The 25667-nt window shown below is 42.3% G+C and overlaps 1 protein-coding gene across 1 annotated transcript in view; it reads left to right on the top strand.

The window, feature by feature from the left end:
• Positions 1 to 5350: 5350 nt before the first annotated feature.
• samd11 (sterile alpha motif domain containing 11) overlaps positions 5351 to 25667 on the top strand; it is an 83354-nt gene continuing 63037 nt past the window's right edge. The window contains exons 1-2 of the mRNA XM_056385659.1: positions 5351 to 5456; positions 9024 to 9148. The gene's annotated coding sequence lies outside the window, so the exon portion shown is untranslated. The remainder of the gene's footprint in view (positions 5457 to 9023; positions 9149 to 25667) is intronic.

The following is a 25667-nucleotide window of genomic DNA, read 5'->3' as shown; positions in this document are numbered from 1 at the left end:
AATGTAGTATTTAATAGCTGCACACATTAAGATTAAGATTTTTTTCTGACTTATTCATGACAGGTTGTGATTCATTGTCATTCTTTCCTTTACAGACATGTTTGTTTGTTTTTACCACAGAATACTACAGTGCTGTAGGCTTAAAAAGATCATGTGGTTTTACATTGAGAGAGCCAGAGCTTAATATCTGACCCGGTAACACAGTGGTATAAACACTAAGGATTGAGCCTGCAACACTTCCCGTACGCTGTCAGACTAGCTGTATTATAAAACTGCATTCAAATGCTTATTATAAAATGCAATGACAGGAGACGGTTGATATCTCTATAATGATACAAATGGCATCTATTGAGCATTGTGATCCAGGGGTTTGTAGGCAGTGTTTGTGAGTTGAGTGTAAAATCCTCCTTCGGGTGCAGTAGTGGGCTGCTAATCAGAGGCTGTGGTTAATCCCTTGGCTGTGGAGCTTTTCACCAGCTGAGAGTGGTGAGGTTATGAACAAACTCCACGAGATGGAGGTGTGAAGCAAATCCAGGCAAATCGCTGAGCCTCGAAAAGAGCCAAATGGAGACGACATAGAAGAGGTATATACTGTTTTTGTTTTTGGTTGTTGTTGTTGTTGTTTTTTTTAAGAAAAGAAAGTCTTCATAACGCTGTGCTTCAATAGGGAGCAGAGGGGCAGGTCAGTTTAATGAGGTGAAGGGAAGCCTTGAAATAAATAGAGTTGTGATATTCTGCAGCACAGAAAATAGAAGCACTGGGAGCCATTGAGCTCCAGAGCCTTAGGCGCAGGGCTGCAGAGCAAACAGGCAGAGTGTTAGTTCACTAAATGATGCAGAATGGATGCTGGATAATCACCACACTGCTCATAAATTCTCCTTTAAAGGCGCCTTGTAGAACAGACTGAGTGCATTTTCTTTAGGCTGTAACACTTTACATCTCACACCATAGGATTCAAGCATAGAGTAGAAATGACATTATAATAATCAGATTTAAATTGAATTTGATGAATGGACATGGCTGTAATCAAAACAACATGTTTACTATAGCAAACAGAGCAGACACATCAGCACACTGCTCATCACCGATATCTATGTTCATGTTGAACATTTCTCTGAAGCAGCCCCTGGGGTTATGGTGAAACAGTGCATGATTTAGTCGAGCCCTCCTGCCTCCCTGTAAACCCTCTACTCCGGTGGCTGGCTGCAGATTTAATGGGCTTAGCAGCTGTTGAGGAAAAGCAGTGAGGGCTTGTGGCATATGCTCTGGTTAGAACAAAGAGCAGCGAGCACACCACACGAGCTACAACTGCCTGAGCCAAACGCAGTGCTGCCACAGGGGCTGCAGGCAGCCATTAAACTGTTTTACAGCTTGTGTTCATTCAGTTTATTTGATTGACTTTTTGTTAATGCGCTGTTCTGGGTTTTGAGTACTATGATGAAGTTTTTTGATCCTTTCCCCAGTTTGCAAAAGAGCTTTGAGGAGTATTTGTTTTTAGGCATTTAGGTATATGTTTAATGTGTATATGTGTGTGTGTGTACTGCGTGAGGATGTACAGTAGGTGTGTAAGCTGTTAATATGAAATGAGAGCAGAGGACGTGAATTTCAAAGGTTCTTTAAAGGCACTTGACAAGGCCGCCCTCTTCAGGGAAAGCTGTAACCCCTCCAACACATCTGCTTTCAATGTGCCACATGATGATAGAAAGTGGTGCAGAGAGTCCTCTAGTGGACACCGGTGGAAACTGCCATGAACGGCTCTGTGAGGAAAACTTCAGCATACAAACAGACACAGTTTGCCCTGGCTGACATGTGCTTCAAATTAATGGAAATAAAAGTTTTACTCTGATTTTTCTTTTTTCAAAAGTAAGCCAAAACTAAATTTCTATTTTCCCCCTGTTTTTCAGGCAGATGAACAATGAACTAATTTCATTTTTTTGCCTGAAGCATTTTCATTTGATTTGGCAAAGTGCTCTGTTGCTGCCTGCAAATATGATCAGATTATTAGCAGAAAACTAATTAACTCTAGCAAATATGTGATCCTCAGCACTCAGACTGGTTTCGTTGAGCAGAGTTAGAGGTAAAGCTTCCCTCCCATTATCACTCTGCTTTAAATATACTATTTCCTGTACTTATAACAATCTAACAGATTGCATAGATAGTTTCGCCACACATATATCTGTCACACACAGTCTGGCTACTTCTGCAATTACCAGCTGTTACGGTCACACACAGGCTGATGTAAGTTTTATTGCAGTTTGCACAGTTGCTCTGTGCATATATGAGCTCCAACAGGCAGTATGTGTAAACAGTGATAAGGTTGTGTTTGTGCAGTGTGTATGTGTGTATGTGTGTGTGTGTGTGTGTTTTGCTGGATTTCCTAACTGTTAGCAAACACGCTGTGGTGCCATGTTCTCCCACTCACTGCTGACAGAAACAGCTCAGCGTCTGTGTGGGAGTGAAGTGTGGCAGGTTTTCTAACTGTCTCTGATCGTAACAGTACAGTATAAGCTCTCTAAATCAAGAAGCTGCTCCTCGCGTGTTTGTGTGTGTCTGCAGGTGCGTGTGAATAAAAGTAAATGCCATCTCCTGCATTGCCTGCTTGCCCTCAATACACACAAAAAAAATATCCCTCACACTAGCTGCACTGCAGAGAGGCAGAAATGTTTAAATGAACCAAAAGGCTTTCAGTGGACCAGACCGAAATGGTAAACACTTGACATTGTGAAAGAGAGATATGAGAAGGCAGTCTGTGGAGGGGAAGGAAGGGAAAATGAGACCAAGCGAGAGGCCTCTGGGTGAACAAAGGCTTATCAAGCGTAATCTCCACCAGTGTTGCTTGTCAGTCTCATCATGGCTGACCTTGTCTCGAGCACTGCTATAAGCGTGACCCTCTGTCCCGGCTTGGCTGAGTGGACCCGTCACGCTTTGTTTGTCTGTGAGCCTCTCACCCCCACACCGACCAACCAGCAACACTGCCTCTGTGTGCGCCTCACTCACTTCACATGGTAGCAGCATGAGCAGGAATAGGTTGCATCGAGAAAGTGACTCAAAGGAAGATCACATTTATTTTCCTGTAAATTGTTCATTAATGTACAAAAACATTGTGTGACACAATCAAAACTGCAAAAGGGGTCACCTATGGTTTTAGGGATAGTCATAGTGTGAATGCATTGTTTGAGACTTTGCAGTGTGTGTCTGTGTGTGTCAGTGTGTGTCTGTGTGTGTGGGTGGGTGATATGAAAAGGTTGAATAACAGGAACAAAAAAAATGTATTGCCCTTACTTAATCCCCTTATTTTATAACCCAAAATAGGCAGTTGTTTAGGTATATCTACAACCCAGACTAAAAAAGTAATAAACAATTAAAAGCATGAACAAAACTTTATGAATGTTATTCATCTGCCACCAAATAAACTGCATTTCCATTGTAATGAAGGAACATGTCACTGAGGACAACACTGGAGCTCTATGACAAAGAGGAACAAACTACAGTATATACAATAGGATTAATTCACTGACTGTGTTTGTCTTTTCATGATATTTGTTGACAGTAAGAATCATACAGTGTTACCAGGATCATCCTTAGATTGTACTGCTTTGAGAAATTGTGAACTATGACTTGTGAAAAGGGAAGAGATTTTTAGAAGATCAGTACATTACTCATACACCATGGTCCGAATAATAATCTAATAATAATAATCTAATTTACTTTTCTAATTATCCAAATGGTGAAGGCATAGGTCAGGTCCACTCGGACAAAATGAGAGAAATACTTGATTTAATTCTGACAATGAAATTATGAAAAACTATACCCATCAAAATATCTGTATCGTCAGTTACTGTGTATTATCAGGAGTAATACTGAACAGTACCTGGTGAAGACAGTGACTGTTCAGAGGCAATTCTGTCACCAAAGTAGCACATGAAGTTCAAAAGGGGTTTAATGTAGAAATTATCCAAACATGCACAAGAACAAGGTTGCTCTGTGATATAAGTCTGGTGATGTTTTCATTTTGGTTTAACTGATATTTCTTCAGATGAATTAGAATTAACCTCGCAGAATAATATCATTCTGCAGCCAGTCAACAGATGATATTCCTGTGCACAGCTGTAAACTTACTCATCTGCCAGGGTCAGAGCTGAAGCAGGGATCATGTAAGAAGATAGTCATGTAATAGGAATTCTAGAGCACACAAGGGATGTCCAGACCTTCTTCATTTATTCATATTCATACATCATAACAATCTGTGAGTGAACAATATTTTCCACTGCAAGCTCACTCGTCATTTTGCAGCCAATTGTGATCTCAAGGTTTTGCATGTTGTGACTATGTTGTTGCCTGTTGTCAGTGGCGATGGGCCAGCGGAGGATGCCCATCCTATCTACCTAGGTTCAGTATGTTCAAAATTGATTCAGTAATTCAGTGACACAGAGACACCCCCCCCCCCCACCCCCAGCTCTTCTGCTGACTCCTGCTGCTCATTAGTAGAGGATTTTAGTGGGGCAGCACTTCCAGTATAACCGAATAGCTTTCAATATTCAGCTCTGCAGGGAAAGTTGTCAGTCTTTCAGTCAATTTATTTCTCTACTATAAAGTTTTGAGTCTTGTTTATGCAGTTTTCAACATGTTCAACATATGAGTAGCTGAGAAATGTAGCAATACACATTTGTCTGTAAGAGTGTGAGTGTGAACCAACATGAAAAGATTTCCTCCAACTGTGTAATTATTTACATAAAAAAGTGGGGACAGTAGAGGACGAGCAATGCAAGTTACTTTTGGTTGAAAAATGTTTTGGGGGGGAAAAAAATCATATTTACCTATTTTATACTTAATAAAGTTCTGTTGTATCTGAAATGCACCCAAGAATTATTTATGATTTTCTACATCTTTTTCATCCAGAAAATTGACATAAACTTAATTCATAATATAATGTGTAAATGTTCCTATTCCCAACAATAGTAGGTTATATGGAGCAGCCAATGTGACATATGAGTCACTTAAAACATAGATCTAGCTCTTTTTTCTTTGTTCTTCTGAATACAGGCTTTGGATAATTGTTTGGAAACATTTTTCAAATGTAGTTCCAGGTTTGTTGGCGCCTTTGCAAGATAATCAGAAATATTCAGAATGAAACCGGAAATTGTTGGCTTTGCTCCACATTAAAAAAAAAAAAAAGATTTGCATAAAAGGCAAAATTCTTCAAGGTCGGTTGTGTTTGTAACACGTTCTCATACGTCTTTAAGATTTGTTTTAAAGTGATTTGCATTTTACAAAAATAGCAAAAACAAAAACAAAACAAGAAAACAACAAATACATGTTTTACAGTGAAAGGCAACCGGATGTTGCTTCTTTGATTCAAGAAATCAAGAATTGACCATCACCTGCTGCACTGCTAATTACAACAGGTGCTAAAGCTAGTTGAAGACAAACAATGAACTGCAGTTTGCCAACAGTCGGTAAGTAACGACTCTAACTGACACCTTTTACTGTAAAGTGAATAAACTGACACAGCTCTTCAACCTGAAGGAGAGAGGAAACCTAAACCCGCCGAAAGACTTAAACTGACGTCAGTTAAGTTCTGCCGTTGGACGTTAAAGTCACCGATGAACATCGTCATTACGAAACAACGTTGCTTTTTTGTATTGCCCTTAACACATATATTTTAACTGGGACTGAAACATAAAAATCGTAAACGGGGTAAACGACATCACTCATTGTCGGTAGATCTTCACCGCTGTTAGCTAGCTGAACTAACAAATAGCTGAGACATACGTTTAATGAACCTGGTCACGATTCAGTTTGAAATAAAGACAAATACATGATTTTGAAGCTGATTGAAAGTATTATTAGTGGCCTGATAGATTTTTGAAATTTAAGGTAATAGGTGTCTGTATCCTGTCACATATTGTCCATATTCACTTTATTTTGTTTACATATAGGTTACACAAATACAATATTGCTATTTACATTAACCTCTTACTCTTTCAAATATGTTACTGTACAGAAGAAGGCATTTGAGATTTTTAGATTATCCATCATCAATATCATCAGGGTGAAAGGTCAGCAGCATAAACCTACAGCCATAGTCATAAAGAACTGTCTTCAGAGACCAGATAAACTAAAGTTAAACAAGAGTTACTACAGCCTTGTGGTTGCATGCCTCTGCCAACCAAACTAGTTTCAGGTTACATCCCTGTTTATCCAGAGTCATATAAAATATTAACCATTTGTGTGAAATTTTGTCATAATTGCTGTGTGAAGTCTTGAGTAATGACTAAAAAGTGTTTTCTGAGGTCACTGTGACCTTAACCTTTGACCACCACAATCAAATCAGGTCATCCTTGAGTCCAAGAGAACGTTTGTACCAATTTGAAGATATTCCCTCATGGTGTTATAGAGATATATAGAGATAAGGCCAAAATCGTGTATTGTGGGGTCACCGTGACATTGACCTTTGACCTTTACTGAGATATTGTGCCTCAGCTCATAGCCATCTCATTTAAACATCAAGGCAAGGAGAGAGATAAAACAGCTTGCTAATTATGTAACTATGGTTGAGCCTTGAGTAGGACACTTTAGCTGTTTACGTTTGAGGGGGGTGTCAGTATATCCTCCAGTAGCTGCTTATGAGATGGCTTCTTCTTCTGTTTGAGGAGAATTAGTTGTTGAATAAGCAGTGTAGAGAAAGCTGCAACTATATTCGTGGTGTAGAAGGCCATCAGAGGGTTGGGATCAATAACCCTGCCATGTACATTTATAAGAGTATCAAAAACCGTGTTCCAAACATCCGTCAGTGGTGGACAGGATCAAAACACATTGCTGTGGAGGCTCAGATCACACTCACATCTTAAACATCCACTCTTGAAAAAAGGTTTGCCAATTTGCTGCCGCTCAGATGGAGCCTGGAAGTACTGTATTAGTCCAAGCCTGATGCATATTGATGAGGAATGAACCAGACCAAATTCTAACTGCCAAAACACTTCTATTTGTGAGACCATTTCCTTTCCTCATTACAGCTCATTGTGATATAAGGAAGGAGATGAACCTGCATGGACAGCCCCATGTATATATGTATAATAGATTCTACCATTTTTGCAGCAGTTCAATTTCAAAGCATTATTTTATCCAGCCGCTGTGTGGAGCCTTAAAAGATGGACAGAAATGTATATATTTTACAAACTCCAAACCTGTAGATATCAGAAGAACCAGGCCACACCGTTGCCAATTCACAGATGGCTTGAGAGAGAAAGGGCTGTTTACAATTAACATTAATTATAACCTGCTTTAACTTTTAATAGCCAACCAAACATTAGTAATGTTCATAGGTGGGTACTTGCTCAGTGGCAGCTGGGCACAGATCGGGGAGCTCAGTGATCCCGGGTGGGAAGAGTCCTTTGTTCCCAGCTTATGTATGTTGGTTGCCCAGAACTTCTCAAAACTGTTCACTAATTTGCAGCAGACTTTTATTCCAGGTGTATGTATGATCTTTATATAACTCCTCGAGATATGACTTTGTTATAAGTATAATTTAAAATGAAAATAAAAGTTTTGAAATAATCATCACTTTTACAGAGCTAAGTTATAGTAAGCCAGCCACACAGGAAGCTTTGAGTTCCGCTCTGTGGCTAGCTTGGCATCATATCCAAGGCTATTTCCAAATTATTGTGAAACAGATCCTCACATTTTTTGGTCTTTTGTTTACTCAGGTGACACATCAGTTTTGGCAAAAATATCTTGTTATCCTACCATCTTTATAATCCAGTATTAATAACAAAACGTATTTGTCCATCTCAGTGTTTGCAAAACAAAAGATAAGTCTGGTGGGTGTTGCTCACCCTGTCCTCTTCCTCATGAAATATTCAACATCCGATTTAATGGATATATTCAGTGCAGAATCCTAAATGAAGCATTTTAACTGACTTACACAATAGTTATCACCATCTAACTAGTGTGTCAAATCAATTTTCCATGTTGGTCACCCAAATAAAATCTTCCTCAAGGACTTCAGCAGTTATATGATCCATATTATAGCATGTTCATCTATTACGGTATATGTTTCTACATTACATTTACTGGAAATGTTTGATGAGTGTGTATCATTGACAATTATAAATAGTTGTGGAATTAAAAAATCCACCAGGCAGATCATGAAAAAACTATTGCATAAGTGACAGCTGGGAGATGAGACATCAGTCTCTCTCCACAAGATGGAGATGTAACCATATAGTTTAGTTCCTGGTGTGCTGGAGCTTGTTGCACTTCAGTGACTATAAGAACCAGGAAACACTCAAGCCAGGGTTATAGTAGACAGTAGGTGGTGCTAGTGATTTATCATCCTTGAAAAAGATATTCCAAACAGCATAATTGGAGGTTTCAGCTATGAATAAGCAAAAAATCTTAAATACTTGAAATGTTCCTGTTAATTTGTTGGGGTGATTTATCTCATCCTCACCTCCATGATAAGTGTGCTTCATGATTTCTTGCCTTAGCACGATTCTAAGTTAGATTGAGTGTTGTAAATGTGCTGAAGTCTGACTGGCAGTTAGTTTCAGCCCTTCCACCTACGTGATGTAGCTTAAACATGATTTGAACCGATGGGTTTCAATTCAAACTCAAAGCAACTCACTTCAGCCGATTCATTCTGGTCCTTTTAACAGAATGAATCAGCTGAAGTGAGTTGAAAGTGAATAAATTATTATATTCACGTAATTAAATGTGTTAATAACCAAATAAATATCACACATGTGCCTCAGGCAGACTGTACCAGCCTTCCATTGGCTTTCAAAGGTGAATTTCAGTAAGGCCACATCAGTCAAATGGCTCTTTGCCAAATCAGAAAATATCACCACTACGCCCAAAATAGGATTATAGTAATTTCAACAAAGATTGGACTGTAGGAGGAGAGTGGAATGGAGTGTGTGTTTGCGTGTGTGTTTGCATGTGTGCGTGGTGTGTGTGTTTGGGGTTGGCTCATCATTGACATTCATTATATTGAAATCTTTGTTCTTTCGCCTCTTGTACAGTTGCTATAAGCATCGCACCCAATCTGCACTGGTTCCATTGGGAGGAAAGACCAAGCAGATCTACATCACACATGACCTGAAGGCCCCGAACCACAGTACGTCAGAATCTAGATGGCTGTCATGAGGTACTGTATGCTAGATCTTACTATATATTATACATGTGTATAGCTTTTACCACTAAAACATTCTCAAGACATTGAATCCAAGACATCAGCCAGACTATCCAAATACTCAAGACTGTTGCAAAGGGATGTGTGGCCTCCATATGACATTTTACAGTGTGTGTCACTGAGGGTTTTACAAGAAAGCAAACTTGATAATGATTATTATCAGTTAAAATAGAGATGAACACCGTATCTACATTTTGCTTTGTGAAGTCTGAACTTTAAAGCTCAATCCATAGAATTTTAAAAATCTGTCAATCCTAAATTGCTTTGTTAGTCATTAAATAAGAGTAAAGTATCAATATTAAATTTCGACCAGCCCTGCGCTCATGTTTTTACATTAAGATTATATCAGGTAATTTTCACACTTGATTGTTTGACTGTAAATGCTGGGTTTTCATTTTTCTGTCGAAAATGCAGTCATGCTAGTCCAGCAGTGAAAAACACTGCTGATCCAAAAGCCACGCTGGCGCCCCTATAGGTGCTGAGGATAATCACACTCCTCGTGACCAGAGGGGTTTGAAATAAGATAATCTCACGCAGCTAGATCTGTCTAGGACTCACTGGACTTAATTTTGTGTAGCTAACACTTTAGAAAGCTTGAGGCGTTCATTTGGTTGTCTTTAAGTCTGAAAACTCCTGGAAAGTGTGTCTGCTGCTTTACTTTTCTGTTTGAATAGAAAGTTTGCTTCTTTGGTGATGATGATGAAGCGCCCTCACCTCTCCTGAGTGTAATTTTTATCAGATTATGGTATGACACCAGCTCACTGCTTTTCTGCCCTTTCTGAAATGACTTGACATGAATTCCTTTAGACCCGAACAAGCTCCGTGTTTCCGTATGCAAGAGTAGAACCAAACGACTGACCAACCATCAATGTCTGCAGAACCCCGCGGTCTCACTATCAACTAAAAAGTTTAAGAAACAGTAGTAACTAGGCAAAAGTAAAAAGTGATACAGCAATATACTCAAGTGATTTAGCTCTAGGTACTTGCTTTCCTATCTTGATAATGAAATGCAGGTGTAGTGTTTTTGCAGTTTATTCTATACATTGCTATTGTTATTGATGGGGCCCTGTGGTACCTTAAATAACCAGAGGCCTTTAGCCATCTGAAATAGCCCCAGTGGAATAATACAGACCTAGCAATAATATTGATCTTTTGTATGATTTTTGTTTCACCACAGGTTAGCTGATAACTATTATTGTGAACAATTTATTTGTTTTTGTTTATACATGTGCCTGTGTTTTTGCCTGTGTTTATGTCAGCGTATGCATGTAGCCATACATTGTAGTGTGTGTGCTTGTGTGTGAAAGTGTGTACTTGTGTGTTGCGGGTGATGTTGGCTTCCTGAGGCTGATCACCACCCTCTTCCCAGCGTCTTGTTTTGCCCATCTCTCTGCCTGTGTGGAAGTTGTGTGGGCACCCTCTGGATTGCCTCACTGCCGAAGCATGCCGGACCCTGTTATCCAGCTATCCATCTGTGTTATTGATTTTTTTCCCTCTTTGTAGAGTTTCATCTTTCCTCCACTTTTCTGTAGAGCGATGGAGAGGGAGGGAGTGCAAGAGGGAGGGGTGGGGGGGTGGGGGGGAGCAAGGGGGCAGAGCAGAGATCTGAGAGCTGGTAGAAGAGGGGGGATGGAGGGATGGAGCGTTGGAGGAGCGGAGCAGCAGTGGGGCTTCTGAGGGTAGGGGTGTAAGAGGTTGGGGGGCTCTCAGCCTGGACTATGGATGAGCACAGGGAAAGAGAGAGAGAGGCTCTCTTGAAGTGTTGGAGCTTTTTTTTCTCTCTCTCTCTTCGTTTCTCTCCATTCTCATGGGATCACCCTCCCCCTCCCCCTCCTCTTTCTCTCCTTCCTCCTCCATCCTGCTCTGAGGCGCCTCTGGTACACACGCTCCACTCGCCACCCCCTCCTCCCCCTCCTTTTCCTCCTCTGCTCTCGCTCCGTCCGCCTGCCTGCCGTCTCTCCTTCCCGGGGGGCTTGGGCAGTGCTGGCGGCGCAGCCGTGATTTGCAGGAGATTTGTCTAAGTGAGAAGCAATTAGTGCGCCTAAGCACCGCTAATGTATGCATGCTGAGGCCGCCGCCGCCGCCCTCCTGCTTGGTGGTGCCAGGGCCAGGCCAGACTGGAGCACCACTGGTGTTCTCTCTCCCTGTCTCCCTTTTTTTCATGTGGAGGTGTCATCTTGTTCTCACTCCCCTTCAGATGACCCTGTCCTCTCTGATTCTATTAGCACAATAATTAGTGGACCAGTGGTGCTGAAGTTTGTATTGTTATTTACCATGTCACTTTATTGCAAGTATTCAACTATATGCAACTGTATATATTACTGTCTCCAGTCCGGAGTCTTCTCCAAACGGTGCCAGCTTAGAGTCAGGCTGTGAACTTTCTACCTTCTAAATGAAATGAAGGCTCATGGAGGTGACGTCTGTCCCTCATCTTCTCCCACTTCAGTTTCCATTGTAGAGTCGAAGGAGGCTTCAGTAAGCCTGGAAATTTAAGTCTGTTAGTGATGGTGAGTGGTAGCATAATTTGAGTGCAGTAATCCATCCACACACTAGAGTATACACTCAAATGAACACACATCACAAACACACACATGCACAACAAAGTGGAACAGTGGTGGGTGGTAGGATTCCCTTTGAAACTTGCGGTGTAGAAAGGCTTGTTTGCAGGCGTGCATGCATGAGGGACGTTCTGCATGGTGCGACTCCCTAGCTACTTGAAGATGAACTTTGCCCTTTTCTACACGTTCACTCCCTCTTACTCAGACAAAAACAAGATTAAGTCTGCTCATCTTTACGCCGCGCTTTACTGCCTTCCAAGTGGAGGCCTACATGGACCGTGGGTGGTTTTGGAGCGAGGTGCTCGTTAATTAAAGATAGGATAATTACTGGTGCTTCTTAGCATGGCTTTTGCGGAGCTGATAAGAGGATAATCCTGGAGAGAAAAGCGGAGATCGAAGTGGTCCCCGGTAGACCAGGCCTCCTGCTTGACTGGGCCGGAAAAAAATGCATCCCCAACCCTCCAACCCCCCCGTCCTGTCTCTGCTTCTTTAAAGAGCAGGACTCGCAACCAGAGAGTATAGAATATTCAAGAAGGCTGCACTTCAGGAGGAAGCCTACATAAAAGACTGGAAAGACATTAGCCATTGCTTGTTAGGCTGAGGCTTTCTGAGGCTTTTTTAAAGCTACATTCACTGGTTTAACTGAATTTGGCTAAAGTAGCTTGATGCTGTGTTTTAACGTAACAGTGACTTTTTGAAATTATTTACTTTATATTTTTTCCCTCTCTTGGGAAAGCTTTGAGTACAATATGGATAGAGCTACACTCCTGAAAATGTAGTGCCTTGCTCAAACACAATTCAGCAGGGTGGATGTCTGCTGCTTCGGATACTCTTTTATGGGCATGTCATTGAAATCTTACTAGTGTATTCATTGGAGCCTCCCCTCAATCCAGTTACACAAACAAATGCACAAACCAACACACACACATATGTAAATAATCAGATTAACAGTCCACCTCACACTCACATGACTGTAAGGTTGCATGACCTAACTATCGTTCACGTGTCTCTAACCCACATTTTGTCAAGGGGAGTTAGCCATTAGCACTTGCTGAGCTGTTCCCATATGCTGGGCCTCCACAGATCTATAATTCAAGGGTGGCAGATGTCCCCACGCATTATTCATGAGTGCCGTTCCATGCCGGGCTAGCAAGCGAGCCAGCGGCAGAACCGTCAGAAAGTCCTTGCATATAGAGGGTCTCTTCCATGTTGACCTGCAAGTGCACCTTCCCCACAACTCCTTTCTGAAAATGAGGCACAGCAAGCTTTTCATAGATGGAGAATCACAAGTTGCTCTCTCAGAGGATAGACAGAATCATGGGACTTGGAAGTCACATGCATACAATAGTAATGGCCGTCTGTTTACTACGTATAATTGTAATAGTCATGAAAAATAAGAATCATTTTTTAAGGGGCACTCCATCAATGTTATTTCACCTGTTACAGGAGATCTTGGCCTTTGTGTCAATTTTTTTTTTTTTTCTTGCACACCTCCCATCTTAATGGGACTATAATACTACATGACTGGAGTGCACCTCAGCACCTCTTTAACGCAGTTTCAACAAAAACTGAAGATAACCATCATGAACGGCGGACTGTTGTAGTCGACTGTTCATGACTTGTACGACAGGTCTGGACCACTGGTGGATTTAGTTTTTATCTGAGAGAAGATTTTAATTATGAGAAAATTGGAGAATACCACAGGTTCCCTTAAATCACTCATACCTCCCACTTACTTAAGAAAGAATCAGTTTTCTGAATCTCTATTACTTTTTCTTTCATGAGGCCCATTGTCTCTGGGAATGCCGTAAAATTCACCTCAATTATGCTTGGGTGGCAGCAAAAGTCTCAGATTGATATCTCAAAATCAAAATAAAACACAAACTATTTAAATAGATTAATGCATAGAAGTGAGTGAAAACATGTTTCTTTGTAATTTGGGTATAAAACTGCTCACTGCTCCTGTCTTATTACACTTGAGACTGTGTAATGCAGGATAGAGTATTCTTGGTGCTTTGGAACTGAAGAAGAGGTCAGATTTTGCACGTGTGCACGCATGAGTGTGAAGCGTCTACACTGTAAATCACACCTACATACCTGGAGGAGACAGCAGCATTGTGTGCCGATACCCTCAAAGAGTGGGAGATAAAATGTGCGCGCGAACACACACACGCTCACACACACAGACGCACACACACACACACACACATACACACACACACACACACACACATACACACACACACACACACACACACACACACACACACACACACACACACACACACAGGCACCCAAGATCACAAGCTGCCGCCAGCGCCAAGCCTGGCCGGCGCTGAACTGGCAACCTGATACCTCCTCCGGAGCCCTGCGGAGGGAGAGAGTGGGTGTGGGAGAGAAGCTTCTATAAAGTCTGTCCCGCCGGTCGGCCGTAACCTGAGCTCCCAGCAGACAGCCGCGGTGCCTCGCAGTCAGGCACGGAGGTGTGTGTGTGTGTGTGTGTGTGTGTGTGTGTGTGTGTGTGTGGTGTGTGTGTGTGTTGTGTGTGTGTGTGTGTGTGTGTGTGTTGTGTGTGTGTGTGTGTGTGTGTGTGTGTGTGTGTGTGTGTGTGTGTGTGTGTGTGTGTGTGTGTGTGTGTTTTGAGATGGGATGGGTGACATGCTGCCACACGCTTGTTACCACACTTTGGATCAGGCCTATGTGATTGTGTAGATTACATGTACACACACACACCAATACTAAGACCTCCCCTTGATTTTGTGTCTTTCTCACAACTTTACATGTACATCCCCTAAACCACATTCATTTCCGCAACCTGTTAATATGTTGATTCTTTTTTACTATGATCCTCTCCCTGAAATTGATACAGATGACGAGATGACGGGACCTTTGTCACTCAGTCACTGAGTTTTTCTCTCCTTCAGGCTGTAGACTTGTTAGATATCTCCTTCCTCTTTACATCTGCGAGCTTCCAACGTGACCATCATTCAAAACATTGCGGACGTCAGCGAGCAGAAAACTGCCGTCAGCTGCCATATTGCTTGCTGTTGCTGCCAGGGTGCTGCCCTTTATGGATGTGAGCGTAGTGTGTGTGGTTGGGGAGCAGGATTGGAGGAGGAGGATGAGTGTGGTGGGGGGTGATCGTGCTTGTCTCTGGGCTGGCAGAGGGACAGGAGCCCCTTGTGCGGTTGCAGTGGGTAAGGAGGTTAACAGAGTCACAGTAGAGCCAAGATGCTGCCTGGGATATTGACAGGTTGGAACCTGAGGGCTCCTTCAGGATAGGAACACACTGCCAGAGGGTTGGTTACCACCACCGCCTGCCTGCCTCGGAGGGAGGGAGGGGTAGGGAGGAGAGAGGGATGAAGGGGGAGGAGTAGGAGGGAAAGATAGGAGTGGGTGAAGGCAAGAGTCTGTGATTTATTCCGCCAAAATGGCTAAAAAAAGAGGTTCATGGGAAGGGCATGGCATAAGGGTGATTGGGTTGGATCATATGGTTACATTTATTATCACAATTTTAATAATGTTTTTCTAATAGCTTTATACACTCTCTGAGGTCTTAATTAGGAACACCTATGGACCTGCTTATTCATGCAATTATCCGATCAGCTGATCACGTGGCAGCAATGAAATGTATAAAATCATGCAGATACAGGTCAGGAGCTTGAGTTAATGTTCACATCAGGGGCCAGATGCATAAATGATCGGTACACACAAAAACCATGCGTACGCCATTTCCCCCAAATAAATTGGTCACTTCTCACATTCCTTTGACCATGTGAACACATGGTTTTCCAAAGTGATTCAGGTCACAGTGAAGTGAAAATATGAAATAAGGCGAGATACGTAATTTAACATGAAATAAAATAACCAACTTCACGGAGCTTCATTCATTGTTTACACAGCAATAACAACTTTACAATTCATAAACAGAAATAATTGTATTTGTGCGCTCAGTGTTTCCTTTAGCGTCATTTAATATCCTTATTATTCTGTAAACTGTTTCATACTATTTTAATATTTACTAATCACAGTTTTAGAGCCTGTCTGGAGCCTCATTAAGATTCTCTCATCCCAATAAATGACGTTCACGCAAAAACAGGACTTGACATTAGCGTGATTGTACTAAAGTAAACGTTGCCTCCCATTGTAAGAGCCTCAGTTTCACAATTGGTGAAATTGCGCTTCTTTCTGGTCTTTCTTTCTGTACTATGTCTGATCACTTGTAGTGGAGACTGTTTTTTTTTCATGCAAACTAATTGCTTAAGGGAGTGTCTTCATCAATTTATGGATAATTGTGGGAGTGGAAATGAGGCTCGTGCACATGCGTCCAATTTCTCAATAAGTGAGATTTATAAAGTGGAACGGCTTTATAATTCTGATGAAAACAATACATATGTATATTTCTGGTTTTGTACGTACACATAGTTTTAGTCATGAATCTACACTGAGTTTTATGCATCTGGCCCCAGAATGGAGCTAAAAATGTGATCTCAGTGACTTTGACTGTCACATTGTTGTTGGTACCAGACTGGCTGGTTTGAGTGTTTCTGAACCTGCTGATCTCCTGGATTTTCATTCACAACAGTCTCTAGAGTTTTTACTCAGAATGGTGTGAAAAATAAAAAACATCCAGTGAGCAGCAGTGGACAGAATCACCGTGTTGGTGAGAGAGGTCAGAGGAAAATGGCCAGACTGGCTGGAGCTGACAAAAGGGCTACAGTAACTCATATAACCACTCTTTACAACTGTGGTGAGCATAAAAGCATCTCAGAACACACAGCACGTAGAATCTTGAGGCGGAGAGGGTACAACAGCAGAGGACCATGTCGGGTTGCATTCCTGTCAGTCAACCACAGAAATCTGAGGCTGCAGTGGGCAAAATCATAGCCTGGTCGAAAGATCTTGATTTCTGCTGAGGCACGCAGATGGCAGGGTCAGAATTTGGCATCAACAGCATGAATCCATGGACCCAACATGTCTTGTGTCAACAGATCAGGCTGATGGTGGTGGCGTAATAGTGTGGGGAGTGTTTTCTTGGCTTACTTTGGGGCTCCTTAATACCAAACTATCGTGGTTTAAATGCCACAGCCTATCTGAGTATTGTTGCTGACCATCTGCATCCCTTTATGGCCACAGTTTAACCATCTTTTATATTTTATGATGTGGTAGAACGAGAGATTGGCAACATGAATGTGCCGCTGACAAATCTGCAGAAACTGTGTGAAGCAGTCATGTCAACATGGAGCAGAATCTAAGGAATGTTTCCAACATAGTGTGGAATCCATGCCATGAAGAACTGAGGCTGTTTTGAGAGCAAAAGGAGACACTACCCTGTATTAGTATGGTGTAATAAAATGCTTGGTGAGTGTAAATGCAAGAACCTAAAAGGTTTAGAACAAGCCCTCATTTCTTAATTTGTTCATTTTTTAATTTTGTTTGAATCATGAACTTGTACCACAAAATTTTGTGAAGCAATAATGCAGTTGGATTATATCACCCCTGAAGTCGATAACAATAATTTTGAATTACCACTAAACACTGGAGAGCGATGCAAAGAAAAGTGAAGACCAAGCGTAAGAGCATAGTTAAAAGCTTTAACTTAAGTTTGTTGTAGTTCCACCATCTTTGCTGAGCTCTGATTTGCTGTGTTTCACCGAGTAAGGCCCAGAGTATGTGGTCTGTGTGGTTCTGTGTGGTTCAGGGTCATTTGCCATGGTAACCGTGGACGAGGTCAGAAGGTGATTGGCTTAGCTGAGGAGGGTGCTGGCGGCTGTTTGTTGATCCTCTGATAGGGGTGACCTACCCCTGACCTCTACACAAATCAATACTTCCTCCTTAAACTTTCATTTGTCCTCGTTTGCTCGCGCTCACCCCCGATTGGGAGCAATTAAAGTGGGGCTTGTTTTTGGCCTAAATTGTTTATGGATGAAGATGTGTTTATTTATTATTGTTCATTATTACTTTGCATTATTGTGTAATTGGCATTCATTGTTTTATACATGTTTGTGATAAAACTCCAAGAGAAGAAAGAAGTGATTGAATTTCATTGATATACTGTGTCAATATTTCAGGTCTACAGCAGATAAATTCAGATGTGTGTGGCTTTTGGATTGAAGTAGGTGAATATGAGGTTGGTAAATTTCCAGTTACACATGATTTCAGAGAACAGTCTTTGTACCGTGTTTATAGAGAATCTGCGTGGTGTAGGGAGTCCCTCCAACGCAGGAAAGCCTTTGAGAAGCTCCTTCCTGTCTCTTCACCTCCTCTTCGTTGCACTTTTGTTTCTTTCTCTCCTCTCACCCCCTCATTCTCACTTTCACTACCCCGTAATCCCCGGTGTGGCCTACGAGGTTACCGTGTTCTTCTGCAGAACAGCAGGACTGTGTGGGCCCATGTTTTTTTTTTTTTTGTTTTTTTTTTCTTGGGTACCTCTCATATTTATGTCTCCATTCTGGGGTCACCCTTTTCCACTCCCCCACACAGGGAATCACCTCAGTGAAAGGCGTTGTGGTTGATTTAGTGGGTGGTTGCTCTGAAACGTTAGTCTTCCACAGTGAGTGACATGAGGCTGTGCTGTTGGTTCCTAAAACTGACAAGTCAAAATACAGTGTATGCCTCAGAGCATCCCTATTACTGTGTTTTAGGCTCCAGCTTCTGTATTTTATTGTCATATTAACATGGACGGCAGGACTTTGCCTCCGTGCAGCTCAGGTACGAAATGTAAACAGCAGCGGAGACTTGCTTTACAGCTCCATACACAGCTCCATTCAACAGATTCTCATAGTGAATTTTATAATGTCTTATGTGAGCACACATTTTTGTATCCTATACATATTTTTTGTTGCACTTCTGTGACACTTTTTGCCAAAAAAATACAAAATCTAAATGTTTTTGTTTGTTTTTTGTTAAGTAACAGTATTTAGCCAAAGTTTAGGGTAAATTATTGGAAACACTTTCATCTTAGTTTTCATGGTTTCAAATGCCTGGTTGAGTCAATGCAGACCACACATATCCATACAGTGTATGTATGAGGTGAAAGAGGGACAATTCTTACAAAACGTACATTTCCTGGGAGAACAGGCTCCATAGTTACTTAAATGGACATTTCTAAAGTTTAAACCAATCTTACCTCTGTTATGTCTTTTATTGGAATATTGTCTTTCTTTGTATGGGACTTTTTAGAACAGTCTATTACTTCACAAGAAACTATGATTAAAAAATCAGAAGTCAATTCAAAAAAGGCTGAGTCTGTTAGTCTGATCTCCTCAGGCAGGGCATAATTTCCATCTATAAATAAACTTTGTTTATAAGCACTCTTCACAGAGTGCTTTTCAGTGTAAAATACAAGACTTAATCCATTATAAACACACAATGTAGGAGTAATAAAAGTGGATAAAGATAAGAGTAGAGAGTAGAGTATTTTATCACAAAATGGAGTGGAAACTATAAAAATGCTGCCAAAATGCTGTGGTATAGAAGGTCAATATCTGAATATCAGACCAGAGATCTGCCATCTTAAAATGATAACCTGACAGCTTCAGCTTTTCTTTAATTTCTGTCTTTCTGTTTATTCTGGACTGACAGCATCCACCAACAACCCACAAACAAACAATCAGAAGACTTGAAGTTTACAGCAGAATTTAGAATTTAAAACAGTGCTGGTGCCCACAGAGATAGAGTATTCAAAATATTTTTCACAGCACACATTTTGACATGTCATAGCAGGAAAAGCACAGGTGTAATTAATAACATTGATAACAACTGCATTCCATTTAGCTGACGCAGTTTCAGGGTCCCGCTGGCTCACTCTCATGGCTTTCTGGTTCACTTAATGGACCAGAGCCATTATTAATGTTGTTAGTTACACCTGTGCTTTTCCAGCTTCGTCAAACTGTGAAAATGGTCTGTGTAATCTAATAACTGATAACAAAATCTACCAGAGTAAAATCACTTCTCAGTCTTGTCTCATCTTTGAGTGATCTTATCTATTTCTGTCAAATCTGCGTTTTTGTTTCACTTTCCCTTAACACTTGCCTTCCTGTAAATAATCTACTGTTTCTCCTTGGATTTTCTGTTGATGAATCTAAATTTTGATAGGTACTGGGATTTCCTTGGTATGTTCAGTCATTGCAGTTATTGATCTTCCAGCTCTTCCTTTACTCGCTAACAAAACCTGTTGAGGCTGCTGAAGTGAAACACATTACTTCCTCTTTGCTAGAGCATTTCTGCATGGAAATGGTGGTTGGTCTGTATAGAAATTGTAATGGCTTTCATGAATTGAGTATCACTCACTTCTCTGTTATATAAATATGTGATTGCATCAAAACAGTCATTTATTTGGAAATGTTACAGATTAATAGTGTAACTCCAGTTATGATGTCACTACCCCCACGTTTTGTTCTTTTAATATCTGTAATAACCTGAATGAAGCCTCTGTGCTGCTTCTTAGCGACACTAAACTACATTATGTTGTGAATGAATATCAATACACTGCCTCAGCCTCTTCTGGCCTGTTTCAACATTCAGTAGACGTGTGGTTGACTGTGTATTTGTGAGTGAGTTACAGTATATTATCTCCAGAGAGTTTGGCTGTCGTGGCGTTGGGAGGGCTGCGTCGTGGCCATGGCTGCGTGGAGCAGCAGCACAGGAAACGCGTCAAAGCACTGAGAGCTAACTGGAACCAGATGTCTGAGGCTACCGGCCGGGGGATTCTCACCGTGGAACAAGAGCGTCAGCGGGGGAAGTGAACTTCCCCCTGACTGTCTTGCTGTCTTCTATGTCTGTCTGTATCTCTGAATCTTTTGTCTTTGGGTTATTTCCTTCTTTCTCTCTGTCAAAACAACCTGATGTATCAGTAGTTTGAGGTTAAGGCAGCTAAAAGACACCACAGCAGTCGATGAATAAAACAGCAAGTGAATAAAAAATTATTTTATTTATTTTTCTCTTTTAGCACATCCTGCATAGTCAAAAGGGCACATCTTCCATTCTTATGTGGAAACCAAATACATCAAAAGATTCAAAGATGATAGAAACCATGATGTGCACCATTTATAAAAAAATACAAATATGCGACCATATCCATCGTAAGAGTTGCTGTGTGTTGCAGCTGTTTAAATTTAAATAGAACATAACTCATAGCTCATCTCACGCAACTTCACTGATAGAACCCAGCATACTCCACCGTCTCTGGCTTTACTACCCCATCTCTCTGAAGCTCTCCAGAGTGAGAGATGGAGTTGGCCTGCTTTCTATGCCTGGGAGCATTGCCTGCCCTCCTCCGCTTCACTGCCCCCTGACTTTCTCTCACATATACAGTACAGGCACACACACAGGCGCATTTAAGCACACGTGCACAAACATTGAGACATACTCTTAACTTATTCACTCATGCACAGAAATCATACATGGCACATGCGTACAAATGACGACCCATGCACAGCTGACACTGTATGTGTGTGACTCCAGCTGAGCCCCTGGTCAACTCGTGGCTTCTGTTGCCTCCCCTCAATCTTACCCCCGTCTCTTTGCCATTGGCAGATCCACTAACACAGGCCACGAGGCAACAGCAACCCACACCCACACACCCTCCTGCGGTGACAAGTGTTCTATAATATCACCTTCCAACTAATAGAAAGACTGACAAGCGACAATGTGTGTGACTCTGAAACAATGATAGTGATTGGCTAGAATGTGTTTTGAATGTGCATGTCTGTTAATGGGCGTAAGATAAATACTCGGATGTTTTGTGGGAGCTATTTTCTTTTTCTTTGCTGCTTGGAGGTGAATCGGCGCAGCCTGAAGAACCTGGATAGCTCCAGGTGGGAGCGGCTTTCAGCAGGCTGTTAGTCTTATCATCACACACACACACACACACACACACACACACACACACACACACACACACACACACACACACACACACACACACACACACACACACACTATCCCCTCTGACCCAGGCCGTTTCCTGCCCCTGGCTGATCTATTGGCTGATGCCTGCCCTGTGACTGCAGAGAAAGAGAGAAAAAGAGGAGGGGAAAGAAAGTGTGTGTTTGTGCATGTGTGCTTGCGGTCTGTCCCAGCAAATCGATATCCGTCTCGTATCCGTGAGCTGTTCCTGACCCCTGGTCAACCTTGCTCAGCATTGGCGGTTGGAGTTGGTTTTTTTGTTGGGGTCTGAAAACGTGAGAGGCACATCGAGTTTTACCCCCTCACTAATAGAGGTCTGGGGCTGTGGAAAAGTGAAAAGTCCAGACTTAAATGTGCCAGTCTGTGAAGAAGCAGCAACAATGTATCTGAGAGATGGTGAAATAACTGAAAACACTTGCTGATGACTTTTCAGTTGGTCAAAGTATAGTTCAAAGTATTACCCTATAAATTAGTCTGACATGATTTTAAACTGCAACAATGGAGACACTGTGCTTTTAATGTAAGCAGTGCAATCATGTCTTAGGTCTATCTTTTGGTTTCAGGAAAAAAAAAAGAAGTTTATCTCAGTTTTTAGTTTAAATTTTATATGGATGATCCTGTTGTGCTCATGGCTGAGATACTAAAAGCCTCAGAGATTGTGTGTGTGTGTGTGTGTGTGTGTGTGTGTGTGTGTGTGTGTGCGTGCGCGCGCTCGCTCATAAGCGCACGTGTCTCTATGTGTGAGACCAACATAGAACTTGCCTTGACGTTAGTTTTCCTAGTTGGACTCAGCCTTGCGTGTTGTTGGTGTGTGCTGATAGAGGCTCCAGCTCCTGGGCTGAGCGGGGCTGCGGGTGCTAGCCGCCGCCGGCACTAATTGAACTCTGCCGCTAAGGTAAGGGGGGAGGAGGAGGCTGTCAGCGAGGGAGAGAAAAGAAAAAAAAGAAGGAAGAAAAAAATAGCGTGGTGAGGGCGAAGTGCCCCTGGGGGGTTGGGTCCCTGCCTGCCTGCCTGCCTGCCTGCCTGCCTGCCTTTCGTTCTCCAGCTCCTTCCCCCCCTCCCCATCTAAATAGCCGTGCCGGCGCTCCAGGGCTTCCTGCGCCTTATCTGCTGATAATTGGGCACTGGAGCTCCACAGCTCGCTTATGAAATATAGATTCCTGACGGAGGGGAAGAATGGGGGGAGGGGAGGGTAAGGTGGTGGAGGGAGTGTGCAGGCAGAGAAAAGCCTCCGGTCGTATCAGAGAGCGTGGAGCCTTGTGGGCTCCGCAGTGTTGCTCTGGCTCGTTTAGCAAACACAGCCCCAATAGTTAGGGCGAAGGCCTCTGTGCTGAGCAGCCCACACTGTCACAGACAATTGAAAAACAATGCTTTGTTCCTATTGTTCGTTGCACCTACAGTGTTCAAATAGCTATAAATTGCGGGGGTGAATGCTTGTTGTGTAGTTTGTCACAGAGCATGTGAAATCTTCTAAGCAATTTCAAACATGTTGTGGAGAATTGCCCCATTGCAATGTTCACTGCTCTAAGTTTCTGTTTGCCTTATGTAGAGCGCTTGCATATTCAATACTGGAAATGGTGTGAATGAGTAGCCTGCATAGTTACGGTGTCATTTAAGCGTGTCCTGATGAGGGTATGTTATGAAACTCAGTATTCCTCTGTGTATGAATGGAAGAGTGTGTTATTTTCCTGCAGCGAGGTTGGGATGCTATCTGCAGTCTCATGGGGGAACGTTATTGGATCACAACATGGAGACCAAAAAGAGCAGGGAATACTCTGCTGGGTGCTCAACACAGCAAGGATCCCTCTTGTCCATGGCTACTGTCCTTGATGGCTTTGAGCGTGGTTGTTCATTTAGCGTTTCATTTTATAATGTAATCTATTTAAGAAATACTTAATTACCTCAACTGAAAAACAAAATACTGTATAAAAAATGAACTATTTTATAATCATCAACCCTTAATGTGCTTTGCTGTCATGCCTGAAGTCAGTGGGAGAAGATATCTCTAAATGTCTCATGTTGGAATGAATCTCTGTAGTTGTGGACTTGAAAGTGCAGAAACTCACTTAAATTCGGGCCAGTTTTTGTTCAAGCAGATTAGCATTGCTACATTTACAGTAATCATCTAAAAGGCTATTAGATTCAACAGCACAGAATGTATCGCATCAAAACATTGCTCTTCCCTGTGTCTTTTGTTCAGGCCGATTATACTGTGTCCTCAAATTCACACACACTCAGACAGGTCTGTGCATGTCCCAGTTAGCTAGTGAGCGATTGGGTTAATGAATGGGGAGCTACCTGCATGACTGTGAGAGATGGAAAGGGGGTTGGTGTTAAAGAACGAGCTGGAAGGCAGACTCCTCCACATGCATAAGTTTATGCATGAGTTTCTGCAGCTCTGTGCTCTCAGAATATAGTAGGTTACATACAGGCTATATGGCAACTGGCACATGAAGTTTTCTCACACTCACAGGGCAATGTTGCACACTTTTTGTTTTGAGGCAGTCAGTGAAAAAAAAATCCAAAGAACAAATGGGCCGGGCTGCAGCAGCTTCAGGAGTGATTCCCCTCTGTAGCCTTACCACTGTATTTCACATTATTTTTTTTAAACAATTCCAGCTCACAACTAAATTGTGGCCAAAAGTCAGAGAACCCTATACCCTGAGTAATGGCTTCATCATCATGTTGACCAAAGCTACCACAGGAGCCAACACAATAACTCACCTGTTACATGTTTCCCCTCTAAACCACTTTTATTTACGGGACACAAATACCAGCGCTGGGTTATGCATTGATCTTGGCACGGACATGCTGCACACCCCGTTTCATTTTGCTTGGACCACCAGGGCCCTTTTGGTCAATAGCAATTGCAATTCCCTGCACTATTTCAATTACAATTAGCATGGAGGCCCAGCGGCTGATTTATGGCCTTGTTTTCCTTCCCATGCCTTCCCCTGTGCATTAATCACCCCCGCGCCGGCCTGTGTGATCCTCACTTCATCTACCTGCCATAGCAGCCGCCCTGCCGTGCCTTCGCCGCCGCCTTTCCTTCCTCACTCCTGTCCTTCTTCCCTCTGTCCACAGGGAACAGTGGTTGTCCTTAAGTTTATACAGACCAGGGCTGCATGTAACTCAATGCTGGGACATGTGATTGCCACTCATTTACTATGTGTAATGTGCAGATGTTCCTATGCAAAAAGACATGAAAGTTGTGGTTTTTATCATAGAGACACTAAAATGAGTTAAATACAGTATAATTCAATTTCTTGAATTGGATCCTGAGGAATGTGGAATTTAAAAATGTTCCTTGTCTTTGCAAACACACATGCAGGACACACACCTTCATAAATACATAGCTCTAATAGAGTGCTATCATCCCATGAGTTATGTTCATGGTAAATAACTACAAGATGAACATGCCCATGTTAAATTTATGGCCTCTGGTCATGTGCTGCAGGCCTGAACGCAGGTTTGGAAGTTTTCTGTCTTGACTGGGAAATTACGTTACAACTGACAAAGACTCTCATCCGTCAGTTGACATTTGGTTACCATCAGGCTGCGATTAACAGGCCTATTTTGGATAGTCTGGAAAGTGTTTGGGACAGAGCAATGTCTCTCCACTCCTCCTGTGCTGTGTTGGAGGCTGAGTCATCCAGGGCCAGACGTTTCCACTGGGACAATGTACCATTCCCTGGTGGCCACACTCAGTCTTGTTTATACGGCCCCGTCCGCAGCCCCGTGGATCTGGCAGCAGCTCAGTTGCTTCCAACCTCTTGTCCCCTTCCCTGTTCCTTCATCCTTTTGACGTTCTACCTCAAACGCTTGGTGTGTGTTTGTGTGGGTTGGGCTGGAGTGGGGGGTGGGGGGTGGGGGGTGGGGGTGAGTAGTGACCAAAGCAGTGTGGCCCTCAATGGGTTCAGTGGCCAATAAAAACACAAGGTAGTGTGCCGCTCTGGGCAGACTAAACATCTGTGCAGACAACATCCTGAGCTTCTCTGAGAGGTGGG

This window comes from Seriola aureovittata, chromosome 9 (genome assembly GCF_021018895.1).
Source record: "Seriola aureovittata isolate HTS-2021-v1 ecotype China chromosome 9, ASM2101889v1, whole genome shotgun sequence".
Classification (NCBI taxonomy): Eukaryota; Metazoa; Chordata; class Actinopteri; order Carangiformes; family Carangidae; genus Seriola; species Seriola aureovittata.
Note: the sequence above shows the minus strand (reverse complement) of the source record. Positions and strands in the feature narration are given on the sequence as shown.